At 44.1% G+C, this 13,768-nt stretch overlaps 1 protein-coding gene across 9 annotated transcripts in view; it reads left to right on the top strand.

Annotated features, from left to right (window-relative positions):
- The first annotated feature begins 695 nt into the window (after positions 1-695).
- Positions 696-13,768, top strand: part of BMPR1B (bone morphogenetic protein receptor type 1B) — a 473,407-nt gene continuing 460,334 nt past the window's right edge. For 6 of the 9 annotated variants that reach the window (XM_056567272.1, XM_056567355.1, XM_056567335.1 and 3 more), the window contains exon 1: positions 5,725-8,674. The gene's annotated coding sequence lies outside the window, so the exon portion shown is untranslated. Of the gene's footprint in view, positions 779-5,724; positions 8,675-13,768 lie in introns of those variants that run through there. The other 3 variants (XM_056567261.1, XM_056567325.1, XM_056567256.1) reach the window with 2 other exon arrangements.

Below are 13,768 nucleotides of genomic sequence, written 5' to 3'. Positions count from 1 at the left end.
TGTCATCGCCGCCGCCGAGGATCCACGCCGGGCATTGCCGCCGAGGGTAAGTGACCTCCGGTGCAGGTCACCAACGGATCCCCTGCTCTGCCCGGACAACAGTGGGTGGGTCTCAGGACCTCCCTGGGCATTGGCATGGGATGCCTGCAGATAAATATCAGCAGTCATCCCGGTCCGGTCCTTGCCCGGCGTGGCGAGCGGGGTTGATGGAAACTCCCACAGGCGTACAGGTACGCCCTTGGTCCTTAAGTACCAGGGAGCATGGGCATACCCATACGGCCGTGGTCTATAAGGGGTTAATCTTCTCCCTTTGTGCTGAGTGTGCTGAGCTCCTGTGTGTGAGGGAGAAGTCTTCACCAATCAGTGCTCAGCTGGCAGAGGGAAGGGGCAGGGTTAGCTCTCACCTCTTTATCTCTACATATTACAGCCCAGGGGGCTTAGATAAATACCAGCCATTGAATTGCTGGTATTTTTATATTAAAAATACTGTCAGGGTGTCTAAAATACCAGCTGTGCTTGTAAAATACCAGCCAGGTGGCAACCCTAAGTGTGTGACATGGTTGTAATAATTATTGGGGAGATTTATCAAAACCCCTGCAGGGTAAAAGTTGATCAGTTGCCCATAGCAACCAATCAGATTGCTTCTTTCATTCTCAACAAGACCTCTGAAAAATAGAAGTGATCTGATTGGTTGCTATGGGCAACTGGTCAACTTTTCCTCTCCACAGGTTTTGATTCCTGATGGTCTTCATATATAGGATGAGAATCTTCTGACACAGTGAGTAGCCGACCATTTCTGGGCATAAGACATCAGAACTTGCTGGGTGCCCTACGGTTGCCTGGACAACTGTACCCCCCAGCATCAGCCGCCTCTCACCTCATCACATGGTACAGATCGGGCAGGAGAGCAGTTTTGGACACTTCCGTCATCCACATTTTGCTAACACTATTTTTCACACACACAAATAAAATAAATGAGTCGAACAAGTCAAAGAACAGTTTAAACAAAGGGGAACTTTATTTATTATTTATTAAAATGTTTGTGTAGGGATTTTATGTAACCTCCATCACTCACAAAGAGCGGACAGTAACTAACTCAGGACAGGAAAAACCTCCAGAGGGGAGGAAACCTGTAGGGAATCCATGGCTACTGTACTGCCCTTCCTCTGGGCATACTAAAGGAGGTTACCTCTAGAATTTGGGCCAATGTGTCCGTGTATGTGCTGCCCCACAGCCTGGAAGGTGTGCATCTAAGATAGGAAAAGAAAAGAGAGATTAGTTACATGTTTATTATAGAAATGCACATGGAACTGCACTAAAGACCAAAAAGATGTGATACTTACCAGTCACAGGCGGGTATGAATGTGTATTCCTAGGTTCCTACAGTTTATGCCCCTCACTGATGACAATGGTTATGACATCACATGTGTGACCTCACGGGAGTTCTATTTGAGTAGTGCTGCTTTCTGATTGGCTGAAAATCCAAAAAGCTTTTTAACATATTCTGCATGACTTATCTCAGGGATTTTTGGCAATTTTTTATAAAAATGGCTCACTCCCTGTGGGTACATTATATTTGTTTCTCCTAACCAGACACTCAGTATTTGTAATATCATTTGGTGACCGTAACAGCCTGGGCCCATAGGTTTCTTACACAGATCACTGCGGCTCTGGCGGGCTCAATGGGGGAGATTCATCACTAGTGTTGCTCGCAAATATTCGCAATGCGAATTTTATTCACGAATATTGCATATTTGCGAATATTCGCGAATACAGCACTATATATTGGTAATTACGAATATTCTTTTTTTTACTTTATTTTATTTTTTTCACAGTACACATCACAGTGATCATCCCTCTCTTCTTCCAGCTTGTGTGGTGTAAAGAAGGCTCTAATACTACTGTGTGAGACTGGCGTACAAATTGTCGCATATGCTAATTTTCACCTATGCTAATTTTCGCCTATGCTAATTTTTCGCATGTGCTCATTTTTGTATATGCCGATTTTCACATATGCAAATTTTCGCATGCACGAATTTTCGCGTATGCGAAAATAAAACGCGAATATTACGAATATGCGAATTTAACGAATATATGGCGAATATTCGTCCATATATTCGCAAAATATCGTGAATTCGAATATGGCCTATGCTGCTCAACACTAATCAAGACTAGTGTTGAGCGGCATAGGCCATATTCGAATTCGCAATATTTCGCCAATATATGGACGAATATTCATCATATATTCGCTAAATTCGCATATTCGTAATATTCGCGTTTTATAGCATATACGAAAATTCACATATGCGAAAATTAGCATATGCGAAAATTTGCATATGCGAAAATCCGTACGCCTGTCTCACACAGTAGTATTAGAGCCTTATTTACACCACACAAGCTGGAAGCAGAGAGCACTGTGATGTGTACTGTGAAAAACAAAAAAAAAAATGAATATTTTTAGTTACGAATATATGGTGCTATATTCGCGAATATTTTCGAATTCACGAATAAAATTTGCATTGCGAATATTCGCGAGCAACACTAATCAAGACTAGTGTTGCTCGCGAATATTCACAATGCTAATTTTATTCGCGAATATCGTACTAAACATTCGTAATTACGAATATTGTTTTTTTTTTTCTTTTTTCACAGTACACATCACAGTGATCATCCCTCTATGCTTCCAGCTTGTGTGGTGTAAAGAAGGCTGTAATACTACTGTGTGAGACTGGCGTACAAATTTTCGCATATGGAAAAATTTGCATATGCTAACTTTCGCATATGCGAATTTTTGCTTATGCAAATTTTGGCATATACTAATTTTCGCACATGCAAATTTTCCTGTCTGCTAATTTTAGCATATGCAAATTTCCGCGAAAATATAACGTGAATATTACGAATATGCGAATTTAGCGAATATATGACGAATATTCGTCCATATATTCGCAAAATATTGCGAATTCGAATATGGCCTATGCTGCTCAACACTACTGAAGTTCCGGCAGGGAGAGTGGGAGGTGCAGGTGTCAGGTGTTGCACATAATTATGGGCGTAGCGGCGAGCGCGAGCCCTAGGAGACGGGGACACGCGTGCTGGAGCTGAAAGGCAGAGGCAGCAGAGGACCATGGTAAGTGACCGGCTGGGATTCACATGCGGGCACGTCCCGCGATGCGAATCCCAGCCCCGCCGACAGCAGGGGAGAACACATGTGGCCGGAGCGCAATGTGTAACAAGTTGTAAGGGCAGGTAGTGTTGCCCAGGGGTAGATGGTGTTAACCTCTTAGTGTTCATGATGCCAGGGGGTGGTTTGCCTATGTAACCACCCTAAGGTAATCCCGTTACTCCTAGGTTAGGCAGCGGTAAATAATAGTCCAAGGCCAGGTTAATGGTAGCTTTACTGAAGTTGAACAGTTATAACAGTCTTTACAGGGTAGTAAGGTTCCCAGAGAGGGGACCAGTAACACAAGCGACCTCGCAGCTTGCTGGGACTTGCAGTGACTTGACAGACTCTAGTACAGCCACGCTGACTAAAATTTACTTGACTTGACTAAAGATAGTGACAGCAGACAAAGATGACTTGACTTACAGATCTGTGGCTGCAATTTAAGTTGAGGCCTCCAGATATACTGGACACTGGCCCTGAGACGTCTGGACTGGACTTGACCTCAGCAGAAAGTGAAACACAAGAGAGAGATTGTAGTACCTCCCCCTCTTATAAAGGGGGGCTGAGCAAGGAGCCCATAGGCTAGCTGCAGGTCATCTTGTCACCTGGTGCTCTCTGGGTAACAAAACATATGACATGTGTCACATTAAACATGTGACAAACCTTATCATGTGACTAACTAATCATGGGACCATATAAAAAGGTCCTTTACCCTTAATATATAACTCATTCACATTAAGGGGGAACACTGCAGGTGAGCCCTGAGGACATACAGGGACTGAACCAGAAAGGACTGTAGGAGCATATCCCATACTGGGACATCACACTTTCTACCCTTTTTGTGCATTGGTCCGGCTTGCAAGTCATGCCAACTTTCACAAAACTATGCCTCCTTCTGTCACCTTCACGATATGAGGTCATGATATGAGGATGGGATATCAGGACGGGATATGAGGACGGGATATGAGGAATGGGATATGAGGTCGGGATATGAGGACGGTATATGAGGTGGGATCAGTGGCGTAGCTATAGAGGTCGCAACGGTCGCCATGGCGACCGGGCCCCTACGCCTCCCTGGCACTTCGGCTCCCCGCGAGACCCCCTTCTCTGGTGGTGCTGAAGGGGGGCGTCATTTAGTCAGGTCCCCCAGCCCCAAGTAATATCGGCTGGGGGAAGGGACACTGCCGCTTTAAGAGCAGCAGACGTCGGAAGCACGCACCTGACGTCACGGTCCCTGCCCCAGCTGCGCAGGAGAAGGAGGACATCCCGCCGCTGCCTAGAGATGCTGCATCCTCCCTGTAAGGCGAGGAGGTGGACGAGGCTATAAACGAATGACAGAGGGTCAGAGGTGAGAGTGGCGGGGGAGGGTTAGCTGGCTAGAAGAGCATGGAGCAGTGTTTCCCAACCAGGGCACCTTCAGCTGAGGCCAAACTACAACTCCCAGTGTGCCCGGACAGCCAAAGGCTGTCCTGCGCTCACTTCATAGAAGTTGCGCATAGTGACATCCTATGACCTCAGAAGCCAGAGGTTTTCCAACCATGGTGCCTCCAGCTGTTGTAAAACTACAACGCGTATAAATATATATATATATATATATATATATATATATATATATATTTTTTTTTTTTTATATACTTTACTGCCGGCAGTCTGAATGAAAATTTTTGCATCCTGGAGTACTCCTTTAAGTTAGAGAAAAAAATTATATATTGTGGAAACCCCTCTTATCATAAATCATCCTATACAGATTAACATTAGGGTTACATGTAATGTATTTAACATTAGGGTTACATGTAATGTATTTTACGCTGCGGATTTGCCGATGACTTGACTCTATAGAGTGCCTCCTGCTGTTTTCCCCCCCCCGTGTGCTGCTCACAACAGCAATCTGCCACTAACAAGCAGCCACACAGGGACCTGCGAGTCACCGTGGACACATGCAGTGTACTCTGAGACATCGTGGAGCGGCAGATTGCTGCTGCAAGCAGGACCTGGGGGAAAACAGCTGGAGGCGCACTATAGGGTCAAGTCATTGACGGATCAGCAGAGTAACATACACTATTGATCTGTTACATGTGACCCTACCCTAAGGGTGCTTCACCTGTGCGTATTTTTGCTGCAGATTTGCTTCAGCAAATTTTGCTGATGTGTGTATGTACTGTATGTATGATGTATGTATGATGTGTGTGTATGTACTGTATGTATGATGTATGATTGATGTGTATGTACTGTATGTATGATGTATGAATGATGCGTGTATGTACTGTATGTATGATGTATGTATGATGTGTGTGTATGTATTGTATGTATGATGTATGAATGATGTGTATGTACTGTATGTATGATGTATGAATGATGTGTGTATGTACTGTATGTATGATGTATGAATGATGGGGGAGATTTATCAAAACCTGTCCAGAGGAAAAGTTGCTGAGTTGCCCATAGCAACCAATCAGATTGCTTCTTTCATTTTGCAGAGATCTTGTTAAAAATGAAAGAAGCGATCTGATTGGTTGCTGTGGGCAACTCAGCAACTTTTCCTCTGGACAGGTTTTGATAAATCTCCCCCGATTTGTGTGTATGTACTGTATGTATGATGTATGAATGATGTGTGTGTATGAATGATAGATGTGTGTAAACAAGATGTATGTATGATATGTGGAGATGTATTCTGTGGGGGGGGGGAGAATCTGGAGGCGGCGGGTGTATGTATGATATGTGTGTGTATGATGTGTGTATGTATGTATTATGTATGTGTGTATGTACTGTATGTATGAATGATCTGTGTGTATGCACTGTATGTGGCAGTATTATATTCAGGGGGTACAGTAGGTGGAAGTATTATATTCAGGGGGTACAGTAGGTGGCAGTATTATATGCAGGAGATACCATGTGTGGAAGTATTATATTCAAGGGTACAGTAGGTGGCAATATAATATTCAGGGGGTACAGTAGGTGGCAGTATTATAATCAGGGATACAGTGTGTGGCAGTATTATATGCAGGGGATACAGTGTGTGGAAGTATTATATTCAGGGCTACAGTAGGTGGCAATATTATATTCAGGGGGTACAGTGTGTGGCAGTATTATATTCAGGCGTACAGTAGGTGGCAGTATTATATTTAGGGGATACAGTGTGTGGCAGTATTATATTTAGAGGGTACAGTGTGTGCAAGTATTATATTTATGGGTACAGTGTGTGGCAGTATTATATTCAGAGGGGACAGTGGGTGGCAGTATTATATTCAGGGGGTACAGTAGGTGGCAGTATTATATGCAGGATGTACAGTGGATGGCAGTTTTATATTCAGGGGATGCAGTATTTGGCAGTATTATATTCAGGGGGTACAGTATTTAGAAGAATTATAATGATTATTGTCTTCATACAGAGGGTGAGAATCTACTGACAAAGTGAGGAACCTATGATGTCCGGGTGTCAGACTCTGCAGAGAAGATGGAGCTGGAAGAAGTCCTGACGTCAGGACCAGATGAAGAAGAAAAGAAAAGACAACAGAGAAGACGTCACTCAGGTCACTGATATCATTGTGTATTCTCCTGACTGTCCCATCACAGCTGTAATCATTTGTAAGTTCTGCAGTGATGATGGGTGATGCTGTACCCTAATCTGTGGCTCTCCAGCTGTTGCAAAACTAAAACTCTCATAATGCCTGAGGTTTTCCAGACATGATGGGAGTTATATCTTTATAACAGCTGGAGAGCAACTGGAACCAAGGTGATTGGTAGGGGTCCCAGTAGTTGGACCCCCTCCAGAAAAATGGGCTGCTTATTGTTCAATGTCTGTTTTGTCTGTCTGGCCCTGCCTGTTAGTCACTTATATCGTTGTGTATTCTCCTGACTATGTCCCATCAGTACTGTAGTCACTGATATCTTTATGCGGCTGAGTAAGGGGCCGTCCGGGATTGGGGAAGCGGGTCGTCAGGTGGTAGGGGGCCCAAGGCAATTTTTTGGGGTTTCTAGCTACGCCCCTGGGTGGGATATGAGGATGGGATATGAGGTCTGGATATGAGGATGAGATATGAGGTCTGGATATGAGGATGAGATATGAGGTCGGGATATGAGGACAGGATATGAGGTGGGATATGATGACAGGATATGAGGACGGGATATAAGGACAGGATATGAGGTCGGGATATGAGGTCTGGATATGAGGATGGGATATGAGGACAAATACTTCCTCCTATGTTGCTTTTCCTCCACCACAAGGATTAGGTAGGAAAAACCGGGCAACGCTGGGTACTCAGCTAATTATATATAAATAATAGTACTATATAGAATTGGTAGCACTATGTGACAAATGTAATGGATGCAGTCTATGAAATATATGTATAAAATGTAAGTTATTTTTACACTTATATAAGTAAACCTCCCTATTTTGATCCCCAAATTCTGGCACATGTATGCCCCGCCCCTGCTTAGGCAAGGAACACTTTCTTTTATGCTAATCATCTAAAGATTCGTAGATCGTGTGAAGGGTCCACAGGGGGTTCCTAATAAACAGGACTGCCTAAGGAGTGTGTTGGTGCGGATACTGTCCAGCAGGGTGAGGCGGCAGTATGTGGTAGACTGCTGACCTCTTGTGAGTGACCCCCGTGTGCCCCGCTGAGGTAATAAGTGACACAGCAGAGGGTGAGGTGTGTGCGGAGCGGAGTGTGTGTGCAGTGTCTAGCACTAGTGGGAGCTGCAGAGGGCAGTATGTGGTAGACTGCTGACCTCTTGTTAGTGACCCCCGTGTGCCCCGCTGAGGTAATAAGTGACAGCAGAGGGTGAGGTGTGTGCAGAGCGGAGTGTGTATGCAGTGTCTAGCACTAGTGGGAGCTGCAGAGGGCAGTATGTGGTAGACTGCTGACCTCTTGTGAGTGACCCCCGTGTGCCCCGCTGAGGTAAAACGTGACACAGCAGAGGGTGAGGTGTGTGCGGAGCGGAGTGTGTGTGCAGTGTCTAGCACTAGTGGGAGCTGCAGAGGGCAGTATGTGGTAGACTGCTGACCTCTTGTGAGTGACCCCCGTGTGCCCCGCTGAGGTAATAAGTGACACAGCAGAGGGTGAGGTGTGTGCAGAGCGGAGTGTGTGTGCAGTGTCTAGCACTAGTGGGAGCTGCAGAGGGCAGTATGTGGTAGACTGCTGACCTCTTGTGAGTGACCCCCGTGTGCCCCGCTGAGGTAATAAGTGACACAGCAGAGGGTGAGGTGTGTGCGGAGCGGAGTGTGTGTGCAGTGTCTAGCACTAGTGGGAGCTGCAGAGGGCAGTATGTGGTAGACTGCTGACCTCTTGTGAGTGACCCCCGTGTGCCCCGCTGAGGTAATAAGTGACACAGCAGAGGGTGAGGTGTGTGCGGAGCGGAGTGTGTGTGCAGTGTCTAGCACTAGTGGGAGCTGCAGAGGGACAGCAGGCGAGCAGTGCGGATCTCAGCCAGCGCCGGCATTACTACCTGGAGGAGTCCTGCTGTCATCTCACCCGCCGGGAAGGACGGAGGACTGGCGGACCTAGTGAGGTGAGTGCTGGCGGTACTGGAGACCCACACGGCTACACTTACACTATATGGAGGTGTACACAGCGCACCACTTGCCGGTAACGTCCTGTCCCATTCCACCGAGCTGCTGTCCCGGAGTTGCCGCACAGCGCTGAGCTGGTACAGGATTCCGGTCACCTTTCATGCTGGCATGTGCTGGCATTTCCCTGATGACTTTCATAGAGTACACATGGTAGCTGTGCCCGGGCCGGTAAACTTCTGTGCCTGGCAATGTGGTGACCAGGGCACACATCACCTGGACCGATCCCATAGAGGTGCTGCTGCCTCACTCCAGTGCGCCAACAGGATGTGCCATCCTGTTCCACAAATGTGTCCCGTACCATTATTATACTCATGCCAATCACTGACACGGACATCTGTGGAAGACTGGCACAACTGGGGCCGGGCAGGGGGAGAGCTGTAAGCTGTGCTAGAACTGCTGTAGAGTATATACAGACTGTACACAATACAGGTCACATCGTCTATCTGTATACTTCTATTGCATATCTATAATATCCTATCCATTTGTTTGTCTATCAATTATCTATCCTTTAATCTATCTTTCAATAATTTATCTATCAATCAATCAATAATCTATCTATTTATCTATCCATCTATCTACCTATCTCTGCATTGTCTATTTATCTATCGATCTATATCATCTATCTATCCATCCATTATCTATTTATATATTTCTATTTATCTATCTATATCTATCTATCTATTATCTATCTATCTATCTATCTATCTATCTATCCATTATCTATTTATATATTTCTATTTATCTATCTATATCTATTTATCTATTATCTATCTATCTATCTATCTATCTATCTATCTATCTATCTATCTATCTACCTAGCTATTACAATCTCTCTATATCTATCTTTATCAATCAGTCTCTCTATGGGGGAGATTTATCAAAACCTGTCCAGAGGAAAAGTTGCCCAGTTGCCCATAGCAACCAATCAGATCACTTCTTTCATTTTGCAGAGGCCTTGTTAAAAATGAAAGTAGCGATCTGATTGGTTGCTATGGGAAACTAGGCAACTTTTCCTCTGGACAGGTTTTGATAAATCTCCCCCTATCATGTTTTTCTATCATAAATCCATTTATATCATCCATAAATCCATCCATTATATATCTAGCATTGGTCTTTCTGTGTATCTACAATCTGTTTACCTACCTGTCTATGTATCTTATCTATCCAGACCTGTCTTGACAATCTCAACATTTGTTTGATGATGTTATCTAAAACAGTGTTTCCCAAGCTTGGTCCTCAGGACCCCCCCCCCCCCCCCCCCCCCCAACAGGTCATGTTTTCTGGATTTCCTTTCACAGGTCATATAATTATGGTCAGTGAATCCGGCATCAACATAGTTATATCACCTGTGAAAGACCAAGGAAATCCTGAACACATGACCTGTAGGGGGGTCTTGAGGACCAAGCTTGAGAAACACTGGTGTAAAACAATTTTCATGTAATAAATGGTAAATTTGAACCCTTACTATGTGACTAAAGCCATTACAAGTCCGAGTAGTCAGTCTATATGGAAATCATAAAGAGGGGGTCTTCCACCCTGGATCTCCCTCTAGTAGCCCCAGCATATCGTAGCTAACAAACTGCGCCTCTTGTGCTGGCTGTTCTGAGACTGGGGATCACAATATAACCCCTTAAGGACTCAGCCCATTTTGGCCTTAAGGACTCAGACAATTTAATTTTTACGTTTTCATTTTTTCCTCCTCGCCTTCTAAAAATCATAACTCTTTTATATTTTCATCCACAGACTAGTATGAGGGCTTGTTTTTTGCGCGACCAGTTGTCCTTTGTAATGACATCACTCATTATATCATAAAATGTATGGCGCAACCAAAAAACACTATTTTTGTGGGGAAATTAAAACGAAAAACGCAATTTTGCTAATTTTGGAAGGTTTTGTTTTCACGCCGTATAATTTATGGTAAAAATGACGTGTGTTCTTTATTCTGAGGGTCAATACGATTAAAATGATACCCATTATTATATACTTTTATATTATTGTTGCGCTTAAAAAAAATCACAAACTTTTTAACCAAATTAGTACGTTTATAATCCCTTTATTTTGATGACCTCTAACTTTTTTATTTTTCCGTATAAGCAGCGGTATGAGGGCTCATTTTTTGCGCCATGATCTGTACTTTTTTTGATACCACATTTGCATATAAAAAACTTTTAATACATTTTTTATAATTTTTTTTTTAATAAAATGTATTAAAAAAGTAGGAATTTTGGACTTTTTTAATTTTTTTTCATTCACGCCGTTCACCGTACGGGATCATTAACATTTTATTTTAATAGTTCGGACATTTACGCACGCGGCGATACCAAATATGTCTATAAAAAATGTTTTTTACGCTTTTTGGGGGTAAAATAGGAAAAAACGGACGTTTTACTTTTTTATTGGGGGAGGGGATTTTTCACTTTTTTTTTACTTTTACTTTTACATTTTTTTACATTTTTTTTTACACTTGAATAGTCCCCATAGGGGACTATTCATAGCAATACCATGATTGCTAATACTGATCTGTTCTATGTATAGGACAAAGAACAGATCAGTATTATCGGTCATCTCCTGCTCTGGTCTGCTCGATCACAGACCAGAGCAGGAGACGCCGGGAGCCGCACGGAGGAAGGAGAGGGGACCTCCGTGCGGCGTTATGAATGATCGGATCCCCGCAGCAGCGCTGCGGGCGATCCGATCGTTCATTTAAATCGCGAACCGCCGCAGATGCCGGGATCTGTATTGATCCCGGCACCTGAGGGGTTAATGGCGGACGCCCGCGAGATCGCGGGCGTCGGCCCTTGCCGGCGGGTCCCTGGCTGCGATTAGCTCCGATGCCCGCGGTTATGCTTAGGACGTAAATGTACGTCCTGGTGCGTTAAGTACCACCTCACCAGGACGTACATTTACGTCCTGCGTCCTTAAGGGGATAAATTCGACTAACAGTATGTTTTGGTGTGTGGGAGGAAACTTGAGTACCCCGAAGAAACCAATACGAATCTAAGGAGAACATACAAACTCCTTGCAGATGTTTTTCTTGGATGGATTTCAACCTAGGACCCCAGTGCTGCAAGGCAATAGTGCTAACCACTGAGCTATATGGCTGCAAATCTGCACATTTTCCCCAATAGTCAGCAGAGTGTAACTTTCTTACAGAAGAGGGGAAGATGTGTTAATTTTAGGGTTGGTTGGGTGTGTGAATGTGTGTATGTGTGTGTATGAATCTTAGAGCCAGGCTGGGTTCACATGAAGTTTTAGGCAATATGAGACTGCAAACGGCTGGGGGGAGCTAAAACCGGGCACTCCCGTATCCCTGCCGTATGTGGCCCGTATATAATGTATTTCAATGAGCCGACCGGAGTTATACGATGTCTATGGTCGGCTAATTTTTTGCCCAGTATGCGGTTTTCCTACCAAAACCGCCTCCGGTTGGCTCATTGAAATACATTACATACAAGCCACATATGGCAGGGATACGGGAGCTCCCCCAACCATATGCGGTCCCGTATTGCATAAAACGTGATGTGAACCCAGCCTTAGGGGAGAGAATGTTAGGGTTGTGGTGTATATGAATCTTAGGGTTGGGGTATGTGTTTGAATCTTAGGGATGGAGGGGTGTCTTGAATCTTGGCTTAGGGGATGTCCATCTCACAAGATTCATGCACCCTTGAGCCTAAGGCTATGTTCACACGATTTCAGAATGCCACAGGAGAATTTCGAACCAACATTCCGCTGAAGCAGAGTCGCATTGATTTCAACAAACAAGCAACAGATGCATCATGCACCACTAAATTTACTATTGCGTTAATGTACTAAAAGACAATATATTCTAGCGCTACAGCATTGTCACTGTACATGCAATGGCTAGTCATCTTGTTCAGAAAAATGGCAGAAAACCGTAATAAAATAGTGCCTCTTAGGATGCCAGAAAACATTTACATATGCCTTGTAGAGTTGTTGGTGGGCTTTAAAGCAGATGGCCTTCAGGTGAAATGCCATTCTTTCTGCTACATTAGGAAATCTGCCCCGTATGTTGAATATTGCCCTGAGGTAACAGTTTTAGAAGTTAGGCCCGGTTCACATTGCAATTTAAAATGTTTTTTTAAATCATTTGCATGTTCCCATAGAAGGCTCCTTACGTACATGTCAAATATGTACGTAGTTCTTCATTGCCATATGGAAGCCAAAAAAGTATCACTTTGACCTTGGTCTGGTGGTTATACATCAACATTCAGAAAGGTATGAAATAATGTAATAAACTTTTATTAAATCTCACAGAGCCCTCCCAAAATGTATGCATTAAACATATAAAAATTATAGCATATGGGTGATAAATGTTATAGTATTATAAACAGATTTCTCATGAATTTTTCAGTAGCTCTTTATGATGTATCCATTAACCCCTTAACGATGAAGGACGTAAATGTATGTCCTGGTGAGGTGGTACTTAACGCACCAGGACGTACATTTAGGTCCTAAGCATAACAGCAGGCATCGGAGCGATGCCCGGATCATGTGCGGCAGGTCCCAGCTGTTGATCACAGCCAGGGACCCGCCGGTAATGGCGAACATCCGCGATCCCGCAGATGTCCGCCGTTAACCCCTCAGATGCCATGATCAATACAGATCAGGGCATCTGCAGCATCACGGTCACTTAAATGGATGATCGGATTGCCAGCAGCGCTGCCGCGGTGATCCGATCATCCAGCATGGCAGACGGAGGTCCCCTCACCTTGCTCCGCTGCCTTCCGGGCGTCTTCTGCTCTGATCTGCCTTCCCGCAGACCAGAGCAGAAGATGACCAATAACACTGATCAGTGCTATGTCCTATACATAGCACTGAACAGCATTAGCAATCGAATGATTGCTATAAATAGTCCCCTATGGGGACTATTAAAGTGTAAAAAAAAAAAAGTTTAAATTTTTTTAAAAAGTTAAAAAAATTTGAAAACCCCCCTCACTCAATAAAAAAGTAAATTGTCCCATCTTCCCTATTTCATCCCCAAAAAGTGTTAAAAAAATATTTTACATACATAT

Source organism: Hyla sarda, chromosome 1 (assembly GCF_029499605.1).
Source record: "Hyla sarda isolate aHylSar1 chromosome 1, aHylSar1.hap1, whole genome shotgun sequence".
Taxonomy (NCBI): Eukaryota; Metazoa; Chordata; class Amphibia; order Anura; family Hylidae; genus Hyla; species Hyla sarda.
The sequence above is the reverse complement of the archived record's forward strand: the minus strand, read 5'-3'. Positions and strand labels throughout refer to the sequence as shown.